Raw genomic sequence first — 22,026 nt, 5'->3', positions numbered from 1 at the left:
GCAGCCAAGGACAAATGCGACTTGGGACCAAGTCAACTAATTGGGTTGGACTATTCTAAGACCCTGGGAGGACACAAAGCCTGGATATGGGAAGCAAAAGCCACCGAGTGTTTGATGAACTCAGGGCTAGGTCAGATGATTATCCTTTAGTGACATAGCCTTGTGACAAACACCTACTTTCAAGTGCTTGGTCAATTTGTTTATTGATTCTTTGTGGTTGCCTTGCCTACAAATGAAGGCCACTAAAAGGTTTCTGTGTATTCAATTGTTTTAAATATTTGGTTACTCAAGAAAGTTAATTGGCTGCCTCTCTGTTCGCTTGGCTGGAGCAGCCACAGGAGAAAGAACATCTGGTGCAAGGAAAATTGGAAAAGAAACCTGCCTTTTCTTTGTGCGGTTCCTTCTCTTTTATATCCATAATGGAGGACTTCTCTGAAAAAGGAACTACCACATGTTTCTTACATATGAAAGAGTTGGATCCCAGGCATAATAAAGCACGCCCAAGTCAAAGGAGGCCAAAGCAAAGCCCAGCACTTTTGAGGTAGGAGCAGGAAGACTGGGGGTTCAAGGCCACTTTCAGCTACATAGTGAGTTCTAGGCCAGTCCAAGCTGCATGAAATCTTGCCTCAGAAAACAAAATAAGCTGGGCATGATGAGAGGCAGAGGCAAGTGGATCTCTGAGTTCGAGGCCCACCTGGCCTATGTAGTAAGTTCCAGACCAGTCAGAGGTATGTGTTGAGATCCTGTCAAAACAAAACAACAACAACAACAAAATCTACAGAAAAAAATGTCTTGATCATCCTAGCAGCACCAATACCAGAATATTTTCTTGGACAGTATATGCAAACCCTTTTTTCCTCACTATTATCTTTGTTCTTAAAAGAACACAGACAAGAAAGCGGTTTTAACATTCTACTGTAAAGAAAACTAAGAAAAATACAGATAATTAGCTAGTTTGCATATAAATGTCAACCTACAGCCTAAAACAATGGGCTTATAGGTCTCCACAGAATTAAATATGAACAATTTTTTAGTTCTATAAACTTATTTCACTGTCAAAGTTTAACAGGTGATTAAACAATAAATAAGACTTCAGTGGCTAGGGAAATACAGTAGGGAAACACCCACAATGTGGGTGAAACACAGTCTAGTGTTCTCATTTGTGTATGTTTGAACTCTCTTGTACCAATAATGGTGTTTCAGTGTTCCTACAGATCAGGAAGAAGTCCCACTCTTCCTTTCTCCCCTTTTCCCTATTACGTTTGAAAAATGAGGGCAATGTGCTTCTTGAGTCCAGGCCCTAAGGGGGAGATGTTTATTATAACTGCCATGTACCCCTAGGCTTCAAGGCCTAATCAGCAGAACTAGAAAACTTCCCAACTTTTAAATTAGAAATCTATAGGCAAATAAAGCCCTCCTTCTTTTAATAGCTTGGAAAAATGGAAGCGAATTTTAGAAGTTATTTTTCTTTCATATTTGAGAATTATACTGTGTTGTCTATCAATTGACATTCTGCAGAGCCCCCTCCCTCCTCCTCCTCCTCCTCCTCTCTCTCTCTCTCTCTCTCTCACACACACACACACACACACACACACACACACACACACACTTCTTTTGAATTTAGGAAGTGCAAAGACCAGATGGAAGTAGAGAAAAACATTATTTTGGAAACAATTTTTAAAAGGTTCTTTGGGTTTTTTGAGACAGAGTTCATATATTCCAAGTTGGTCTCAAACTCATGATGGCTTTGAACTCTTGATCCTCCTGCTTCACCTTCAGAGTGCTGAAGGATCCATGGCACCACACTTGGATCAACATTTTCATTCTAATTCTGTGCTTAGAAAACAATGCTTTCTTTTTTTAAATGTAGGTTAATTAAATTGTTCGTGTGTATGGGTGTCCCTCCTGTACGTATGTCTGCATACCACATGTGTGCAGTACCCACAGAGGCCAGAAGAGGATGTCAGGTACCCTAGGACTGAAGTTCCAGACAGTTATGAGCTGCTAAGTGGGAATCAAAACCCAGGTCCTCTGGAAGAGCAGGTATTCATCTTAAACCCCTAAGCCATCTCTCAAAACCTTAGAAAATAATGCTTTCTTGACTTTTTCTCCTCTGTCTCATTCCTACTACAAATCGTGTAACAATCTTCTTTTCATGGCTATTATCTTTCTCCCTGAGAGGAAATTAAAAGTAGAAATAAAGTATTGCAATCTCCCCACATTTCATCCAATGAGGGAGGAACTGTGGGTGAGAAGAGTCGACTGCCCACACCACCGCAGGGTTCTCTCCTACTCACCTTTGCATCCACAAACCACTCGGCATCCTGTGAGAGCTACAGGGAAAAGTCCAACCCAGGGAGGAGGAAACTCCTTTTCCTTCGTTCATTTTGGTATGGTTTAGGGAGGATATTACTTACACACAGCTTGTTCAATAGGAAGAATAGAAAGGGAACCAGACAGAGAGCAAGAAGATAAAAGCAATACCTCACAAAGCCTGGGTTTGTGAGTCTTTGATATGTCTGCCCTCTGTCCCATTCTAACTGCATCTGCTGTCTGAAGATGTGTGCATTGCCTCTCAGAGCTCTCTTAATCCTCGCCAAGAGATTCTTAAACCGTCTGAAGCTGGATGATGGTATATCAGTAGGTTTAGCTCTTAATCTGCCACTGAGCCAAAATCTAGTATGAAAAACAGTTTTTCTACCTAGATGCTATGGTTTGGACATAGTTTGAGGTATGTCCCTTAAGGTTTCATGTGTTTGAAATTTAGAGTGTAAAGACTTAACCTGTCTATAGCAATATGAGTTGGGTCTTTGGGAAATGATTGGAATTGGATGAAAGTGACTGGTGTGGTACCCCCATGATGCAATCCTGATGCCTTTCTAAAAAGGAGGGAGACCAGAAGACATGCACACTCTCACATTCCCAGTCTACAAATCCTGTGCCTCCCCATGACTCAGTTCATAAGACCATCAGCAGCTATGACCCCTAACCTTAGACCCCCCAGTAATATGAGCCAAAGTAAAATTACTTTATAAAGTTAATCTGTGATAGTCAGTTAGTAGCAACAGAAAAATTGACTGGTACATGGTGAAATTGGTTTCTTTAATAATATCACCTTTCAGATGAAACCGTAATTCTTTACTTTCACATAACCATAATTTATGGGACATCATGAAAGTTAAGAATTTAAAACAAATTACTTTTAACAGTAGACTTGGCCCCTTACAGTAACCATTGTCTTCAACTGAGTTAATAAAGAGAATGATGAATTTGGAGTAAAGAGATTCAAGATTGAATTTAAAATTCACCATTTACTAGTTGTAAAACAAAACTTCATAAAGATTTAGTCCTCATCTGGAAAATCAAGGAAATAATGTCAGCTCTATCTGCCTCACCATAATATTTTAAAAGAAAAAAAGATGCATTAAAAAGTTCTATAATTAAAATTTTTTAAACAAATACAAGCTATTAGTGTTGCTGTGCTTGTCAGCTTAAGGGAAGACCACTGAGGAGAATATGGAATACAAACAAACAAGCAAATACATATAAAAGAAAAAATGGAGCTCAATTTTACCATGGCACAGCAGAAAGAAACATCTGTTTAACAACTGAAATAACAGTGGTGATTTAAAAAAAAAACTAAAAATTAATATAATCTTTGCAGAAGTCTCTCAACAATAGCGAGTGTGGATTTTATCCCAACACATAGCAAAGGTCCTTGAACTTTCCTTTTTCATCACTCTGCACACCTTTTGCCTTCTCAGTTCTTCTCCAAATGACCCTCAAACCTCAAAACATCCCCTTAAGCCAGTCTGTTTCTTTCAGCATTTAGACCTATTATTTCATCCTCCGGCCCCTCTGTCTTCCCGTATGACAAGTTCTTTTTCTGCATTCTTTTCATTCCACTTCTTCACCTCTCACACAGGTTCTGTACAAAAAGATCCATAAAGTCCACTGAGAAACATAATGGAACAAGAGGAAAAAAGTTCTGGCTATTTGGGGGTTATTGTTTGTATGTCAAAATAAGCATTGTATTGATTGTCTCTTCATTTTTCCAAATGTGAAGTAAAAGCTCATATTTGAAAACTTGTATTTTCCAAGTGGCTGCCCCCTATCCTGTTTACAGAGAGACACTGGGTTCTCTGTCAACTCCTAGACACCATTCCATTTAACTCTTGGCATTTTTCTCTGACCAGCTGTTCTTTCTAGTCTTTCAAAGTTTTTAGTAACTATACATTTGTTTGCCATGCATCCATCCACTCGGTCTAGAAGAGAGATCCCAAGTACATGACGCACTGCCGTTATCTCTCCTTCTCGTGTTCATTGTAGACATCACATCGCTAATAAATTACTGCATGCTTTCCCGTGGAGCCTAGATTAGAATCCCCATGTTCTGGTGAGCTGTTCTCAAACTTTGCTATGTATCCTAAGCTGTGGAGGACTTACTAAAGTAGAGATTACCTTGGACTTTCTAATGTATTAGGTCTGTGGTAAGGACCAAGAAACTGCATTTCTAACCACGTTCCCAAGTACTGCTGATGGTTCTAAAGACAGCTGCCCCATAAGTAGGATCCTGTTGTATCTCTTGTTTGAACAACTTTTCTCCATGGGTCTATAGAAACCATGTAACAGCAGCGAGTTAGATGCCTTAGTCATTTAGAATTGCAAGTGTCCTATAAAAGCTGTCTCCCCATTGATTCAGAAAGCTCTGGTTTCTTTTCCCAAAATCCTTCCACTCAATATCATGTATCCTCCATCACAAATCCTTAGTTTTGGATGTAATTCCAAATTTTCATACTTCCTGCTGTAGCACATCAAGTCAATTTCCAGGTCCACCTTTGGTGAGATAAAAATCAATGGAAGCCGGGCGGTGGTGGCGCACACCTTTAATCCCAGCACTCAGGAGGCAGAGGCAGGCGGATCTCTGTGAGTTCGAGGCCAGCCTGGTCTCCAAAGTGAGTTCCAGGAAAGGCGCAAAGCTACACAGAGAAACCCTATCTCGAAAAAACAAAAAAAAAACAAAAAAAAAAATCAATGGAAGGAGCTCTGGTTGCCTTAGAAGATAAATTGAGTAGAAATCAGGAGGCTTTCCAACAGAAGGAAAGGGGGCATAAGCAGAATAAACCAACCAAGAGACATTTTGCTAGATTTTATCTGCTTCTGTGCAATCAAGCATTCATTTTGTGGAACTAAATGGTAAAAATTTAGGAGAATATGTACCTTTTTAGATACTAAATGTAGTGCTAGATAAAATTTATTTCCCAGTAGAAACTTTTAAATGTCTGGTAAAAATACTTAATTTGATGTAGTAGTTGTTGTTGTTAAACATTTGTTTCTTTTCTTTTTTTTTTTTTAGTTAGTGTCTCTGTGTGGGTATGTGCACATCAGTGCAGGTATACACAGAGGCCAGAAGAGGGCACTGGATCCCTTGGAACTGGAGTTAGTTACAGGCAGCTGTGAATACCTTCACATAGGTACTGGCAAAAGGGGGCAGAATGGTTACCAGAACCTAGAAGGGGCTGCAGCTGTAATAGAAGGAAGGCTACCAGATATAAAGTGTGGACTCTGGTAGATGTAAACAACCATGACCAAACCACAGCCACAAAAGGAAAGAGTCAGGGGAGTTGATACCTTTTCCTTCTACCTTCCAATGTCTGGATATTTCTCTGATTGGCTGGGCCCAGTCGAATGCTTGAGGACAAGGAAATTCAGCTGACAAGGTCTATCAGAAGCCAGCCTCCTAAGAACAAAGAGCAAGGTGGAACAAGGCAAGGAAAAAAAAAAATACCTAAACAGATCAACAAAGGATGTGCAGCACAAACCCCCAAACATGAGACTCATGGAACAGTTTCTCCTACTGAATCAGGATGGAGAGGTACAGAGCCAATCACCATGTCTCCCTCGCTGCTGATTCATTGGACCACAGAATCTCTGGGGCACCCCTGCTGGTCTAATTCTGGTCTAATCCTTAGGTTATGAATACCTCAGCCACAGTCAACAATAGGCCCGTGTGCTTTGCACATAACTATGTCCTAAAACCACGATTGTGTGTATATGTTCTTCACCACTGAGCCTTCTCTGCAGCTCTTGTTCTTGTTTTTAATAAGGCATTGCCACAGCTTTTCTTGAGTATTTTTGCATTCATAGAGTGTAACATGTGTTCTCGAGGTTCTCCCAGCGCTCCCGGTTCATCCAGTGTCATGGTTTTCCAAATTTTATTTAGTAATAAAATTCTTTGCTAAACAAAATCTTACAACAGAAGATTCAACCAGTCATAGTGCTCATAAGGCTGTATGTGTTCTTGACCTGGAGTTGCCAGACTGTGACAAGAAGGGCACCAAATCTGTCCCTATGCATGTGATCACACTGAGGGCCTCAGAGTCTGGAAGCCTGATGGCTACATCATTTGTATATGATAGGTAGGTTTGTTGAAGACATTTGTTTCCCCATCCACAGGCTCTGAATTGATAGGCTGAATTTGGGAAGACTCGTCAGTTATTAAGTGCAACCCTCCCCCAAAAGAATTCATGATTAATTTTTGTGTATACATTGAATTTTGGAAAGGATTTTATACCCAAATATATTAAAATATGTAGTTACTGACAAGAAAAAATAAAGAGATAGATGAGAAGAAAGGGAAGATAGTGGTAAAAAAGGGTTAAGATGACAACCAATAATATTAACCTTATTATTAATCAGAAAAGCAATCACAGAGAACCTACTGATCAAAAAATGCAAAACCTAATGCTGCCATCAGTAACCAGAAGCAATGCCCTCCAAATGTGCTCTGAAGCACAGCCTGGCTTCCTTCATGGAGGCTACTGCAGGTCTGTCAGTCACTGGGCCAAGTGGTGAGCACACCCTCTGCCGCTATGCAGAGAAGTCAGAGGAGGGAAGCCAAAACTGAGACAGGGATGGGCAGGGATGGAGAGGCGCCAGCACACAGGAGCCAGACTGCCAGATATTCTGTCACAGGAGCTGCTGCTTAGATCTCCTGGTTCACTGGAAGAAGGGCATGGGGAAGGGTTGGCAGTATGGGGGTATGGGAAAAGATGTTGCTTTCAGTCTCAGTAGCTGGAGTGGCCTTCACAAGGAGCAAAAATAAGCTGAACAGAAGAGAAAGGCACAGCTGTTCTTTGCTTTCCTAGCTCTCCAGATTTCTTATTTTATCGTGTGTTGGTGCAGCTGCACAGCCAGAGGAGCACGGGCTTCCTCTATGCCAGACCCAGGTAGGGATTAAGGTAGAGTGAAATACAGTCAGGCTGCATCAACCCCAGTGCCCCCTGCACGCTCCCATCCTGGCCCTATGCCCACCTTCACTGCATGCCTCTCTTCTAGACTAGCAAGACTTTGAATCAATAGAAAGCCTTTGTCACACATAAGATGGAATGCAAATCATTTTACATATATTACCATATTTAATTCTCAAAGCAAAAGTATGAGGGAGTACCATTATTACCATATGGTTTTTGTTTTTGTGTTTCAGATGGGAAAATTAGGAGTTAGAAAGGTCAAGAAACTCAATGGAAAAATAGTAAGCTGCAGAAGTTGCCTTTAGTAACTAAACTTAAACATTGAGCCATCCTATCTCGATTGTGTATACCCAGGACCTCGACTTACTGCCTTGTTTCCTCCGAGTCTCTGGGATTCACTGTTTTTAGCCCTTTACTGGTCATTTAACCTCTGATTTCCAATTGTTTTCTCTGTCAAGGATGCTAGGCTTTTATCCTTATGAAGGCCTGTCAGAAGCCACCCTGTGGGGTAGCCAGAGCTGATCAGTGATGTCAAGCATCCAGGTAGGCCTCAACTTATAACCCCATTTTGACATATTTTAATCTTTGCAATGTGGTCCCACTGTGCCATCAGACTTGCCACCCTTCTGCCATAGGTTTACAGGTGTGCATCCTCACATCAGGAGCCCAGTTTCACAACTCGTAGTGGACACAGAACCCTACCTAGAAATGTAGTTCCATCAAATGCAGAGCACTCCCAAACACTGAGCATCCTTTTTATAAGAAGCTGGACTATTAGCCTGAATCCATGGCAGTATCCACAATAAGCGATGCTCAAGGCAAAACTGAGTACCAGTGAAGAGGAAAATAAGTCACACTCCTGAACCACATTGCCAAGACTTTTCAGAGAATTAAGAGTGATTGAAATGCTCACATATAGGACTTTGATTGCAATTCAGAAAGTCACAAAGTCTTCCTTATTTAAAAACCCATGAGTTTAGAATGGCTTTTTGGTTGGTTGTTGAGAATACTTAAAATAGCTGAGGAGAATGGAAAATAAAGACATTTAAAGTCTCTCTTTTTAAATTAGATAATGTTCATTCTTTGTGTGCATATTTTATTATTGTAGGAGTAGATTTTAGACTTGTTTGGTTCCTGCATGTATCATGGAGCATGGTGCCTCAGTTCCATGTCCTCTGCTTTCTTTCTTTTTCTGAGTAATGCTTTAACCATTTTTATGGTATATTTGGCATATGGATATAGTCATACATATGCACTCACTCAGATTTAAATGAAAATGTTATTTTAAGAAAATTCAAAGTAAACTTTATATGAATCACGGAGGCAGTTACTTTGCTGATTTTGTTTTCCTCTCTCCACTCAGCCTCCGTCTTTGTGGTGCAGACTCTGTCCTCTGCTCTGGAGAATAAAAGGATATACAGAATGACATGTGTTTAAAGGCTTATCAGGGGTTGTTTGTGGGCTTAGTTTTAAAGCTTAATTTCAAGCTTGGGATTCATTTGATTCTTTGTGTTAGGGCAAAGCTGGTGGAGGGAGGAAAATATGAAAACGACGCAGGAGAAAGGGGCTATGGGAGCTGTAACAAGGACACTGATCCTCTGCGGCTCAAGAGGTCTCTCGAGAATCAACCAAATCGGAGGACCTGAGTTGTACTCATTCTCAGTTTCCACTCTAAATACCACTCAGCTACCCATAGTCTCAATTTCTAGGTTTCTTTATTGGAAGGAGGGAGGGGAGATAGAGAGAGAAACCGACTGGCCAGCCTATACATTGGTTCTCATTAAGTCACATGACAGCCTCTGTGGTCAATGTACCCAAACAAAGTGGAAGTGAGTTACTTGCCACCAACAAAGTTATCAGAGGTACATTAGAGATTGTTCCAGTAGATCATATTCTCAAGTATACATGTGTGTGTGGAGTTGAATGTGTGTGAAGGCAAAAATTACAAATATCAATTTATAATATATGAATTCAGGAAAATCTAAAATGGATAAACAACTATTGTTATCTTTATTTACGGGTTTTTTATGATACATTTGCACGCACATGTGGATCACAGCACATGGGGAGGTAGAAGACAATTATCAGGAGTCAGCTCTCACCTTCCAACATCTTAAGACAGGGTTTCCCTTTAGTCTCTGCTCTGTGCAGTTCCCCAGACTAGCTTGCCCAAGAGTTTCTGACTAACTCCTTGTCTCTCATCTCATTGTAGAAGTGCTGGGATCACAGAAGCATCCAGTTTGCTACATGGACCCGAGGGATCAAACTCAGGTCACTGGGCTAATAAGGTCCTTGTTCTTACCTGCTAAGGCATCTCCCCAGCCTGGTCGAGGGTTCCTGAAAGTCTCTTATTGTTTGTCAAAACCCTATATGTTTCCTTTTAAAATTATTTTTATCATTTTATGTGTATGGGTGTTTTATCTGCACATCTGTCTGTGTACTGTGTGTGCCTGTTGCCCCCAGAGGTCAGAAGAGAGCATCATATCTCCTGGAACTGGAGTTATGGATGGTTGTGAGCTGCTTGTTTGCTGGGAATCAAACCTAGGTCCTCTGCAAGAGCAGCCAATACTCTTAATCACTGAGCGGCCTTTCCAGTCCTGTGTTTTTATTTTAGAGTTTGATCAAATATTATGCATTAAAATATCTGTTCTTTGGCCCCTAAATTGTGCCAAGACCCGGAGACTTAGGTCATGAAAATTAATACATGAGAACAGCATACAACTTAACAGTTGATTACGTCCTACACGTTTACTGGTGTGTTAGTGTGCTCAGGCTGCCATAACCAAGCTTTATAAAGACAGGATGAGTTAAACAGCAGAAATCAGGTTTTTTTCACATCTGGAAGCTGGAAGTCTAAGATGAAAGAGACAGAGGGTTAATTTCTAGTTAATTTCTAGTTAATTTCTCTTTGCTTGTCCAATTTCCTCTGTATCTTCCAGAGCAGTGGTTCTCAACTTCCCTAATGCTGCGGCCCTTCAATACAGTCCCTCATGTTGTGGTGACCCCCCCAACCATAAAATGATTTTTGTTGTTACTTCATAACTGTAATTTTGCTACTGTTATGAATCTTAAAGTAAATATCTGTGTTTTCCGATGGTCTTAGACAACTCCTGTGAAAGGGTCGTTTGATCCCAAAGGAGTCAAGACCCACAAGGTTGAGAACTGATGTTCTAGAGTCTTCCTTCTGTATGTCTGTCTTAACATCCTCTTTATTTATTTATTTAGCTAGTTAATTAGTTAGTTAGTTAGTTAGTTTTTTCGAGACAGGGTTTCTCTGTATAGTTTTTGTGCCTGTCCTGGATCTCGCTCTGTAGACCAGGCTGGCCTCGAACTCACAGAAATCCACCTGGCTCTGACTCCCGAGTGCTGGGATTAAAGGCATGTGCCACCGCCGCCCAGCTATAACATCCTCTTTATATGTGAAATATGTGCGTGGGTAATGGATGAGCCATATTGTATCAGGGACACCCTAACTTTCTTCATTTCAATGTATTCATATATTTCTTCAAAGCGGGTTACATTCCAAGGTATGAGAGCTTAGGGCAGCTTTTCTGAACCTATGGGTCATGACCCCTCTGGGGTCGTATATCAGATATTTGCATCATAGTAGCAAAATTACAGTTATGAAATAACAACAAAATAATTTTATGGTTAGGGGTCACCACAACATGAGGAACTGTATTAAAGGGTCACAACATTAGGAAGGTTGAGAACCACTGGCTTAGGACTTCAACACATGAATTTTTGTGGAGTTATAATTTAGCCTGTAACAGTCGATGTCTATTATTTGGAACTAGGAACAGAAAATACATTTTCCACATCTCTCAGTCTTCTGGTTTCCTCACTTTAACAAGCTACAAATAACCCACCAGAAAGCCACTAGCCTGGTCCTTCTCCCTATTTAAAATCTAATGTTGACATTCCTTGGTTAGGTAACTTCTGTGACCCACATCACCTTAAAGTTCAAAATTTTCCTATAGTGAAACTTCAGTTTCCCAGTCTTCTCAGACTCACTTCCAGCCTCTCCCCTTCCACATCATGTACATTGTCCTTAAAAATCTGTCTGTCCTTCTCTCTCTCTCTCTCTCTCTCTCTCTCTCTCTCTCTCTCTCTCTCTCTCTCTTCTCTCTCTCTCTTTCTTTTTGAGACAAGATCTCTTGGTACATAGACCCAGGTTGTCTCAACCACGATCCTCCTGCCTCAGACTTTTGAGCACTGGGACTACAAGATGTGAACGATCATACCCAGTGAATTTCTGAACTGGGCATTTTATGTTCTTATTTAGTCTACATTTAAATAAATTTGGTATTACTGTGAAGAGAAGGATGATGTCACACCACTCCTCCCTACCATCCATTACCCGCGCACATATTTCAATTGCGTTGTAAATGAAATAGCATTTGGGGTTACCTAGAAACCCAGCCTAGGATTTCTGATCGGTTCTATAAATATTTGTTCAGTACCTATCACGTGTCTGGCACTCTTGACATTTATTACATAAAGATGAAAAGCAGAGTCAGGCGTTCAGAAATCCACAGTCTAGCAGGGAAAAAAGACAGACAGAGAAACAAAGAACTGTAATACAGTGTGTCAAGTGCAGGAAATAGAAAGATACATGTGGTCCTCTAGGAACGCAAGATAGATTAATTTTACCTGGAGTGGTCAGGAAGAGCTTCTCGGACAAGAGTTGGTATTGGAGCTTCAGTCACAGGGCTGCAGAAACAAAGGGGATAGTCATGGGCAGACACCTGCCAGGACTCCAGGGAACCCTGAGTGCTGCCTGGCCCTCTTCTCTCAGTGAGGATCTAAAACGTGGGTTGAGAAGCCTTTTCTTTTGAATTGTCCGTACACAAAGAATCTAATTACACCCCTCTTCTCCAGACAGCAACTGGTGAAGTTCAGACTCCAGGGGGCTCCTCTACACACCTGCCTGTCTGAAAGAAACCACCTTGGAATTCTGAAGTGACTTCTGTCTCAGGAAGAGCCCTAAAATGATTCCAAGGCACCTTTATGCTACGTCTCTCCAGAGAACTGAAAAATAAACTTACATATTTATAACTTATAAATGATAACTTACATATTATCATTTCATTTCAAAGTAGCTCTCAGTCTTGACTATTAGATTAGATTTGCCTAGGTGGACTTCAATGACACCAATACACCCCAGACCAATTAAACTAGAATTTCTAAGAATAGGGCCTAGGAGATGTGTGTGTGTGTGTGTGTGTGTGTGTGTGTGTGTGTGTGTGTGTGTGTTTTCAAGCTCCCAGATGATTCCAACGTGAGACTTGTGCTGAAAACTACTGATTTAGGGTTTATTGTGTTTTCCCCCTTAATGGAGAATTTAACTGCAATTCTCAGACTTCTCTAGATTGGGCTCAGGCCTACTTAATAGTTAGTTCTCTTGACCCTTAGCCTGAAATGCATCTCTTCTTGTTCTGGCTTATCTCAGTTTTGTAGCTTCCCTGATTTCTCTCAATGTTCATCTTCCTGATGAGTGTGCTCCTTCCTCGGGTTTTAGTCAACCGAGTCCAAGGAAAAGGTCTGCAACCTGCCCCACCTTGGAATCATTGTTTCTACAACTAAGGGATCCCCTTTGCTTAAGGATGCAGCCTTCACCCAACTTAAGCTTCCTTAGAGCCAGTCTTCACAGTTCTTCTTTATGTCTGACCTGCTCTCCAGCCCCGACCTGTGCTTTCTGTGTACTGTTTAGGGAGAGGAAGAAGGGAACAGAGAACTTTGGAGCCCAGACAGAGAGAGAAGGCTTTGGGATTAAGAGATGATAGACACACACCCCTCACCTGAGACACAAGACTTGGTTTCTGTTCCCCCTTTTCCCTGATTGGAGGAGACTGTGGGGATTGGGACTGAGCAGGGGAGAGAAGACTGAGCTAACCATCTTACACTCAGGTCAGCAACAGAATGTAGAAGAGAGGAACGTCGTGACTGAGAAACCCTGGAGGCGCTGAAGGAGAAATGAAGCTCGGACCGGGTAAAGATGCCGATGCTGCAGTCCACTGACTCCGGGAGAGCGGAGTTTTCATCGCATTAACCAGCTAACGCCTGTGGATGAAGCAGCCCACGCAAGTGTTGGCTCTAGCCAAGCTGCTCATTTGTCAGCATTGAAGTGACATCATGTAAATTCACAGGCAGACGCCAAAATTGGTGAAAACCATGAATCACTCAGAGTCTGTTGGCACTCACAGCTGTCTGGATGACCTCTAAGGCCCTTTTGGCTTTTTTTTTTTTTCAAGTAGTACTTTGAGAATTTTGTATAATGTGTTTTGATCATGTTTATGCCCTCCTCTAACTCCTTCCAGATCCATGCCTTCTTCCCTACCTACCCAACTGTGTATCCTTTATTATTTTTTAACCCGTCAACTATATTTGTGCTGTCCATATACTCTTGCTTGTGTGGCTTTCTGTTGAAGAGTTGTTGACCTACCAAGGGCCACATATTCAAATAAGACTCTCCCTCACCCAGCAGCTTTCAACTGTCAATAGCTCCTTGGTTAGGGGTGGGACTTCCTACCCACGTCACCCCTCCATGCTGGGGCTTTGTCCAGTTTGAGCTTGTGGAGACCTTGTGTCTGCTGTCACCACTGCTGTGACTTCATAGGAGCAGCTGCCCTGCTGTGTCCAGAAGACGCTGTTTCCTGTAGTCATCCACAGCCTCCAGCTCTTACAGCATTCTGCCTTCTCTTCCCCAATAATCCCTGAACCTTAAGAGGAAGCAGTGTGACATAGACTTCCCATTTTGGTCTTATAATTCCAGTCTCTTATTTTCTGCACTCTAACTTCTTGTTAAAGTGTTAAAGGGTCTTCTTATTAAAGGGTCTCTGTGTTAGTCACTACCTACTGCAAAAAGATTTTCTGATGAAGATGCGCTAATTATATTAGACTGTGGGTGTGGTGATAAGTCACTGGAAGTGTGTTTAATACTATGCCCATTTAGCAGAGTAATGGTAGCAGAGTCTCCTCTAGAGCCCAAGCCCTGTATAGGTCCCAGATCTTGGCCCTGATAACAATGCCAGCTATGGAGCTGTGGAGTGGGCCTTAATTCCAGGCAGAATGCAGTTGGCTGCTCCTGTGACACTTATGCCGCTGTTGGACCGGTGGGCATGTCTCTCAGGCTGATCATTACTGCAGCTCATAGGCTCACAGCTGGGTAAGATGGATACACTTTGCTCTTCCAGTTGTGTGCAAAGCACTTTCTGGCACTATGAAAGGTAGCCAGTTGAGACAAAGCTTCCAGGTAAGTACCAAGCTTGATTTCTCTATGCTCTACGATCCAGGTGTGTGGTATCTTCGTCAATAGGGTGCTATCTTTGACTTCGATGTGTGTTCCATTTGGAATACCCATAAAGGTCAACAATCATAAGGGACATGAGGGGAAGACTCCGAGGGAGGGGTGATAGAATGCAGTGACCTAAGTGAGTAGAGGAAAATAATGCAACAGGAAAGGTGAAACGGAATGGAAGATGGGAAGCAGGGTAAAGAAGGGAATACTGGGGAGAGGAACGTATGAAAACCTACTACTGTAGATACTTCCCACAATACATATATGCACATATATAAAAAAGGGTTTAAATGGAGTTAGCCCTAACAGGGCAACAAACCTCTTCTAGACACCAGAGACTAACAGGTAAAAAGCCCAGGGACCATAATGGGTTGCCTCTTTTGGAGTTGTTGGCCAACGAAGTCCTATAGATCCCCAAGCATTTCAGGCTGTGGCCGGGGATTTTGATTACCTTCCAGAACCTTGACAGCAAGACCTTTCCTAGCTTTTGGACTCTAACATTCTGTGATTCCAAGTGACTGCCATCAACCTAGCAAGTCCCAAAAAAGTGCACTTGGGTGATTTCCAAACAGCTTGTGTTCTGGTGCTACTTCATTTTATGTGAAAAATGAGGCACTTTCCATGCCAAGGAAAAAAGCTTGCCAAATGGCAATTTCCAACATAGGAACGACCCACTGTTCCTAAACAAGCCTCTAAATGGTATAAAAACCCAGGACAGCACATTTAATAAGTTCCTACCAGGGGAAAAGAGGTATTTGTCAGTGAGAAATCTTACTCTTCCTTCTTCCTGGTCACCTATAAACAGCATTCCCTTGGGTCCATGCGTTTGAAGCCATACCCACCTCCCTTTGCTAGGGACAATCTGTCCAGCCTTCTGTGGCTTTCTAAGCTTACTTGTTCAAAGGCACCATGGGTGTTTTGGTCTCTATTTCTGATCCCTCCAGGTAGTAAACATTGTGCCAGTTCCTTCTGGACTGGGCACCACTGACGGCCGAGAACTCAGCGGAAACAGGGCTCTGCGAAGATGGAAGTGGACCATGTGTTCCCCTTGTGAGCATAACAGGTCTCTGGGCTCCTGCTGAGGGAGCAGCTGTAGCCCCACACCCCATCCTTACCAGACCCTGCCTCCTTCTTTTTAATCACTTGTTCTGGCTGCTCTTCTTCCTGCCAACAATAGCTCGTGATGATTTCACACACAATGCCCATCTCTTCGTGGTGTGGTATAAACAGTGAAATTACAATGGAAAGGATAAACAAAAAACCCAGGGGAAGTTTTAAAATGTTCTCCGTCTAGTCATGAATTGGAAATATTTTGGATTTTGTGTTGTTATCCTTTGTTTTTGTTTTTGTTTTTAATTCCTATTTCTGGAATTCTCTTACCATATTAAAACCTGTGTTAACAGGAACCCAACCGTGGAAGCAGAGTTCTATGGCACTCTATTTTTGGAAAGAAATAAAGGATAAGGAAAGAAGAAGATATCATTGATTTTTAAAAATTAGATAAACATGTAATAAATGATTTGATGTTAGTAACTTAATATCTAATTAAAATTACATAGGATGGATTTAATATTTCTAAAAGAACAAAGGATATTATGATGTAAAATGAATTGGTACAATCTTAGAAATTTTTGTTGTGGACATCATCTGCAACATTTATGATAGCTAGTCAGAAAGACTCATCCATTCTACAAAATGCTCAAACTCTGAAAAAAGATTGACATTATCTAGTAATCCAGTGTCTTCAAATTATCTAGAATTGTAGGATTGATTATATGATCTTAAGAGGGGAATAGTTCAGTTATTTTTTTTTTCCAGATCTGGGGATAGATCATATTCCTCAAATGAGAAATCTTAGTCAAATGTGAGAGTTGTGCATGCCTATGATCATAGCCTGTAGAGATTGAGGCAGAAGGATTATAAGTTCAAGGCTAGCCTAGGCAACAAAGTGAGACCCTGCCTCAAAAAAAAAATCCAAGTAAGTAAATAAGCAAACATTGGGAGCCTCATTGCCGTCGTCCTTGGCTACCTACAAGAACTTAATGGGAAGACCCTGCTGCTGAAGACACAACATACTTTGGGCACAGGACACGCAGAAATCAAGTTGATTCTTGTCTGGAAGGGTCCTCTCTGATGGCTACCTTTCATAGTGCCAGAAGTGCTAAACAGACTGCTGGGGAAGAAAAGTCCTCACCACTCTACTCCAGCTGTTATCTCTGTGATCCACAACGATGAACGGCCATTGGTGAAATAATGGCCCGAGTGTTACGGGAATAACCAACCACCTTCTGTGTTGTGGGATACTATTTTAATGGTGTAAGTGTGTGTTGCATTTGTTTCTGCTGCTCCTGTTAACGATGCAAAGGTATTACATTTGTTTGATTACATAAAATTAACCTGTGGTCAGGAGGCTGAGTCAGCAACTAGCTGACAGGAAGTGATACTGAGGAACTAAGGGTAGCAAGAGTTCTTAAGTGGGGGCTGAGCAGAAGGACATCCTTCTTTGAGAGAAAAGGAGGAGAGGAGGACACCAGGGGCCTGCCATCCAGCCACACAACCAGCCATAGAGTAAGAAAGAAAGAAAGCTATATAGAATAGAGAAAGGTAAAGGCCCAGAGGCAAAAGATAGATGGGATAATTTAAGAAAAGCTGGCGCTGGGCAGTGGTGGCGCATGCCTTTAATCCCAGCACTTAGGAGGCAGAGCCAGGTGGATCTCTGTGAGTTCGGGGCCAGCCTGGTCTACAGAGCGAGCTCCAGGATAGGCATTAAAACTACACAGAGAAACCCTGTCTTGAAAAAAGGAAAGAAAGAAAAAGAAAGGAAGGAAGGAAGGAAGGAAGGAAGGAAGGAAGGAAGGAAGGAAGGAAGGAAGGAAGAGAGAGAGAGAGAGAAAGAAAGAGAGAGAGAGAGAAAGAAAAAAAGACTGGCTAGAAATAAGCTAAGCTAAGACCAGGCATTCATAAGTAAGAATAAATCTCCATGTATTTATTTGGGAGCTGGGTGGCAGGCCCCCAAAGAGTAAAAAACCAACTACACTTCTGATTGAATTGAAGGCCCACTTCACCAAAGGAAACTCATGTCTGGTACTGTAAACCTGGTCAACAACCTGTGCCTAGGGAAAGCATCAGCCATATAAAAGAACCTGCTGCTTTTATTTTGCTAAATGGACACAATATCAAACTGCCTTCTAAATACTTTTTTATAGCTCTAAATTAGCGCAGCTCTTAGTTCCTATTAGAGAAAATTCCTCTTGCAGTGGTTGGTGCTTAACACATACCTGACTATGGAATGGTAAGTCCTAAATTTGAAATCTACATCACTCCCATCCACCCCAACTCAAGGTACATTGTGGAAGAGGGGGCGGAATGAATGTATGAGCCAGATGTTGGGAAGGACTGTTTTGAAACAATATCTTCTAGACAAGAAGGCTGATGCACTCATGAACTCACTCATGGTTGTGGCTTCATGAACAAGACTTACGGAAGACCGGGCCTGTCTATTTCATTATGGAAGAAGGGGGACTATGAAACTTCACTTTTCCCTGAGAGACGATTGACAGTTAATGGTAGCTGGGGAAAAGGTGTGTTACTCTCCTCAATGGTGTAGCCATTGATACGTTGCCCATACTCCAGAAAATAACCCCCTACCCATACTCATGCAGGCAACTCTATTTAGACTCAATGGGTCTCACACAGACATAAAAATCTGAAAATAGGAAGGGGGATTATTGGGAAGAAGGTTTCGGCAGGAGGAGGGATGAGATAATAGTGGATGAGAAGGACTAAAATTCATTGTATTCATGTATGAAGCTGTCAAAGGATAGAAACATTTTAATTACAACTTGGGAGCCTGAAGCTGGATGTGGTGGTGCATTCCTTTAATCCTAGTACTCAGGAGGGAGAGTCAGGTGGACCTCTGAATTTGAGGCCAGCCTGGTCTTTAGCGTGATTTCAGGGTAGCCAGGGCTATACAGAGAAACTCTCAAAAAAAAAAAAAAAAAAAAAAAAGATTGGGAGCCTTATAGCAGACAAAAGAAATTGTTCCATGAGTGATCAAGAAGTGTCATTAATCTGCTACTCAGAAAACAGGATGTAATCAGACCTAGCCAGGGAGAGACTGGAACGTGAGAGGAAAAATGGGAACACTAATTGTGAATTTTCACCATGTATTGAGAAAAAACGTACACTTCAGATAAGAACATTTTAAACTCGGGTTAAGTTTTCCTCGCTTTGTTAGAGATTCTAACAATCCAAATTATATTTAGATAATATATATAATATAATATAAATATTTAGATATTTAGATACTATAATCTAAATAATAATTCTAACCAATTCTCTAAAGAGAAGATACACAAAAGAACAGAAATTCTGTTCTTTTAAAGATTAGATAGTGGCAAAGGTTTTTGTAGTTTTTCTTATTTTCCCATGCTCTTAAATTACACAGGCACTTTCATTATCTTTTAAAAACTAATATTCTACCACCTTGTGTAGCAAAACTTCTAGGATTAAAAAAAAAAAAACCACTTACCTATTTGTTTGAGTGTACTTATACGTGTGCATGTGCATGAGTGTATACACAGCATACATGTGGAGGTCACGGGACAACTTGTGGGAGGCAGTCTTCTCCTTCCACCATGGGGGTCCCAGGGATGGAACTCCAGTCACCAGGCCTGGCAACAAGTGCCTTTACCTACAGAGCATCCACTGGCCCAACTGTAGCTCACCCCTCCCCAGACAGGGTTTCACTGTGTAGCCCTGGCTGTCCCAGAACTCACTCTGTAGACCAGGCTGGCCTCATTTAAAGATCCACCAGCCTCTGCCTCCAGTGGTGGGATTAAAGGTGTCCATCCGGACCCCCTACAGCTTTTGATTTGGGACTGCATCTTCCTGCCCGACTTGGTCTGCTCTTAGGCAATTATATTTACTAAGATGAGACAAAGACTGTTAGGAAAAAAGGTTTCCCATGTACAGTTAAACTTTTTTCCCTGACTAACATTAAATGTACAAAGAGTCAATTTCACAGATCCGTTATTGGTAAACGTTTAGTAATCACTGAAGACAATAAAAGATTCTTAAGAGGGACTGGATAACTTGCACAAAAGTGCCAGAGTGAGCGATAGGAGCTCTAAGAACTATGGAAAAACAGGTATAAAATTATTCCTTGCCAAACACCAACAACAGATTGATTTAAATGACTTACTAAGTACATAGAAAAAGACAGAGGGACCACCAGGTATATGTGTAGTTACCTTTCTAAAAAGTAATTTTCTTTGTTAAAAATTAGAGGTCTACAAAATCAACACTATAAAGACAGATTTTGATTTCAGGATAGCTCTTCTATGTCAGGGACAGGGTACATGGGGTAAGTTATGATGATAGTTTCATTCGGTGTTGAATTTTCTCTGTAATGTCAGTTTTTCCATCACACTATGAGCTAGATGGCAGAAAAAGAGTATGTTTTATGTTTCCTGTATCTTTGGTGTCTAATTTAATGCCTGGAAAATACTAGGCATCTGATGTATCCTTTCTCCCACCCCAATTCATGTACAGTTAAACCTATTCAAAAGGAGCTGCACAATACAGCAAATATAACTCTTACATAACATACTGCAAATATTCTGTGTATGTCCACTATCTTCTTCAACACTCTAATATGAGTATTAAAAATAAATAAATAAATAGATTCTGGCAAGATGGCTCATTGGTTAAGAAAACTTGTTATACTTCCAGAGGAACTGGATTCAGTTCCCAGCACCCAAATGGCTGCTGGCAACCATCCATAACTCCAATTCCAGAGGATCCAAAGCCCTCTTCTGACCTCTGTGGGCACTAGACACGCTGTGCACATATGTACAATACAAAAAAAGCCATAAAAAGTAAAAATAAATGAATCTTCTAAAAATAAATAAATTTTAGGTAAATATCTCAGTGAAAAAGAATTAAAAATAATAGCCAGGAAAATAAACTGTTTTATATTTTATAATGCCTAATACAATGTTGTGTATATAACATGTATATATAAATATTAATGGAGATTTTATGTTGATTGGGACAATTAGATGTAGTCATTTGTACCTGTACTTCATACAAAAATTAACTCAAAATGGATGAAAGACCTAATATAAGAACCAAAACCATAAAACATTTAGAAAAAAATATAGGTGTAAGTCTTACAATGTTGGATTGCTGAAAAGTTTCTTAGATACGAGATCAAAAGCACAAACAAAAAGAAAAACAAGCTGAATATTATAAAATTTTAAAAATTCTGTTCTTCGATGAACACCATTAATGACATGAAAAAGACAACCCACAGAATTCGAGAAAACACTTGCAAATTACACATATGATCAGGAACTTGCATCTGGAGTCTACAAGAAATTATTACAACTTTGTAATTAAGGGATAATGAATCTACCTTAAAGTGAAATAAAAATTTGAGCAGAAATATCCCCGCAGAGTTATGAGGGTAGATGTTCCTCATTATTATCTGTGAACAAAATGCAGATGTATCATTTAAACCCCTGGAAAGAATATAAACAAAAGAGCCAACAATAGCAAATGTTGGAGAGGAGGATAAAAACAAAAAAGCAAACACCTGAAAACTTCTTAAGCTACATTAGAATGTAAAATGGAATAGCTACTTTGAAAAATACTCGGGCATGTCCTTAAATAAATTTTAAAAATTACCATGTAATCCAGAAATTCCTATATCCAATGGAAATGAATCCATGCCCAGTGTTCATTCACAAGATCACACATTAATATCAACATCACAAAACAAAACATTCCAACTTTTCAGAGTTCGACAGTGTTTAAAATTTGGTCTCTTAGAGGTCCTAAGTTTCTGAGGCATGTCTCTCCACTTTTCTTCCACAGTGATTGATCTCTGATCTTGAACCCCAAAATACCTCAGTATCTGCATCACGGAGCAATACTAAACACAGAGGATTAAGATGTATCTTCCACTAAATACCACTAAACTAAGGTAATGTAATTGGTCTTTTTTTTTTAACTCACTAGGTAAGAGAGAATAAAAAACTCAACAAATGAGTTGTTATATATTAAAGTTATATATTCTTTATATATTAAAGAAACAAAAATTGTTGTATACTATTTATGAGAAGTTGACTGGTAAAATTCCTGTAGAATTTCCAAAAGGCTTGGGACTGGACAGAAACCTATGAACACAGGTGCCCCAGTGCAGCTGATAACCTGGAACCTAATTAAAATAAAAAACCAAGTGATGCCAGTCACGGGTCTCTTCTTTTATCCTTGCATGGGACTAGAAATTGGAAAATAGATCAGGGAGACTGAATTTCAAGGTGATAGGAGCAGTAGGGGAGGGGTGAAGTTGGAGCAGAAAATAGAGGTGTGATACAGGAAAAGAAGAGAAGGGGACTATTCCCCTCCAGTCTTCTGCTTTGTGTCATCTCTCAAACAGAAAGTTTAGTGTGGTGCTTTCAAACAGTG

The sequence above is a fragment of the Peromyscus eremicus genome, chromosome 12 (genome assembly GCF_949786415.1).
Source record: "Peromyscus eremicus chromosome 12, PerEre_H2_v1, whole genome shotgun sequence".
In the NCBI taxonomy this organism is placed as follows: Eukaryota; Metazoa; Chordata; class Mammalia; order Rodentia; family Cricetidae; genus Peromyscus; species Peromyscus eremicus.
This window is presented reverse-complemented; position numbering follows the sequence as displayed.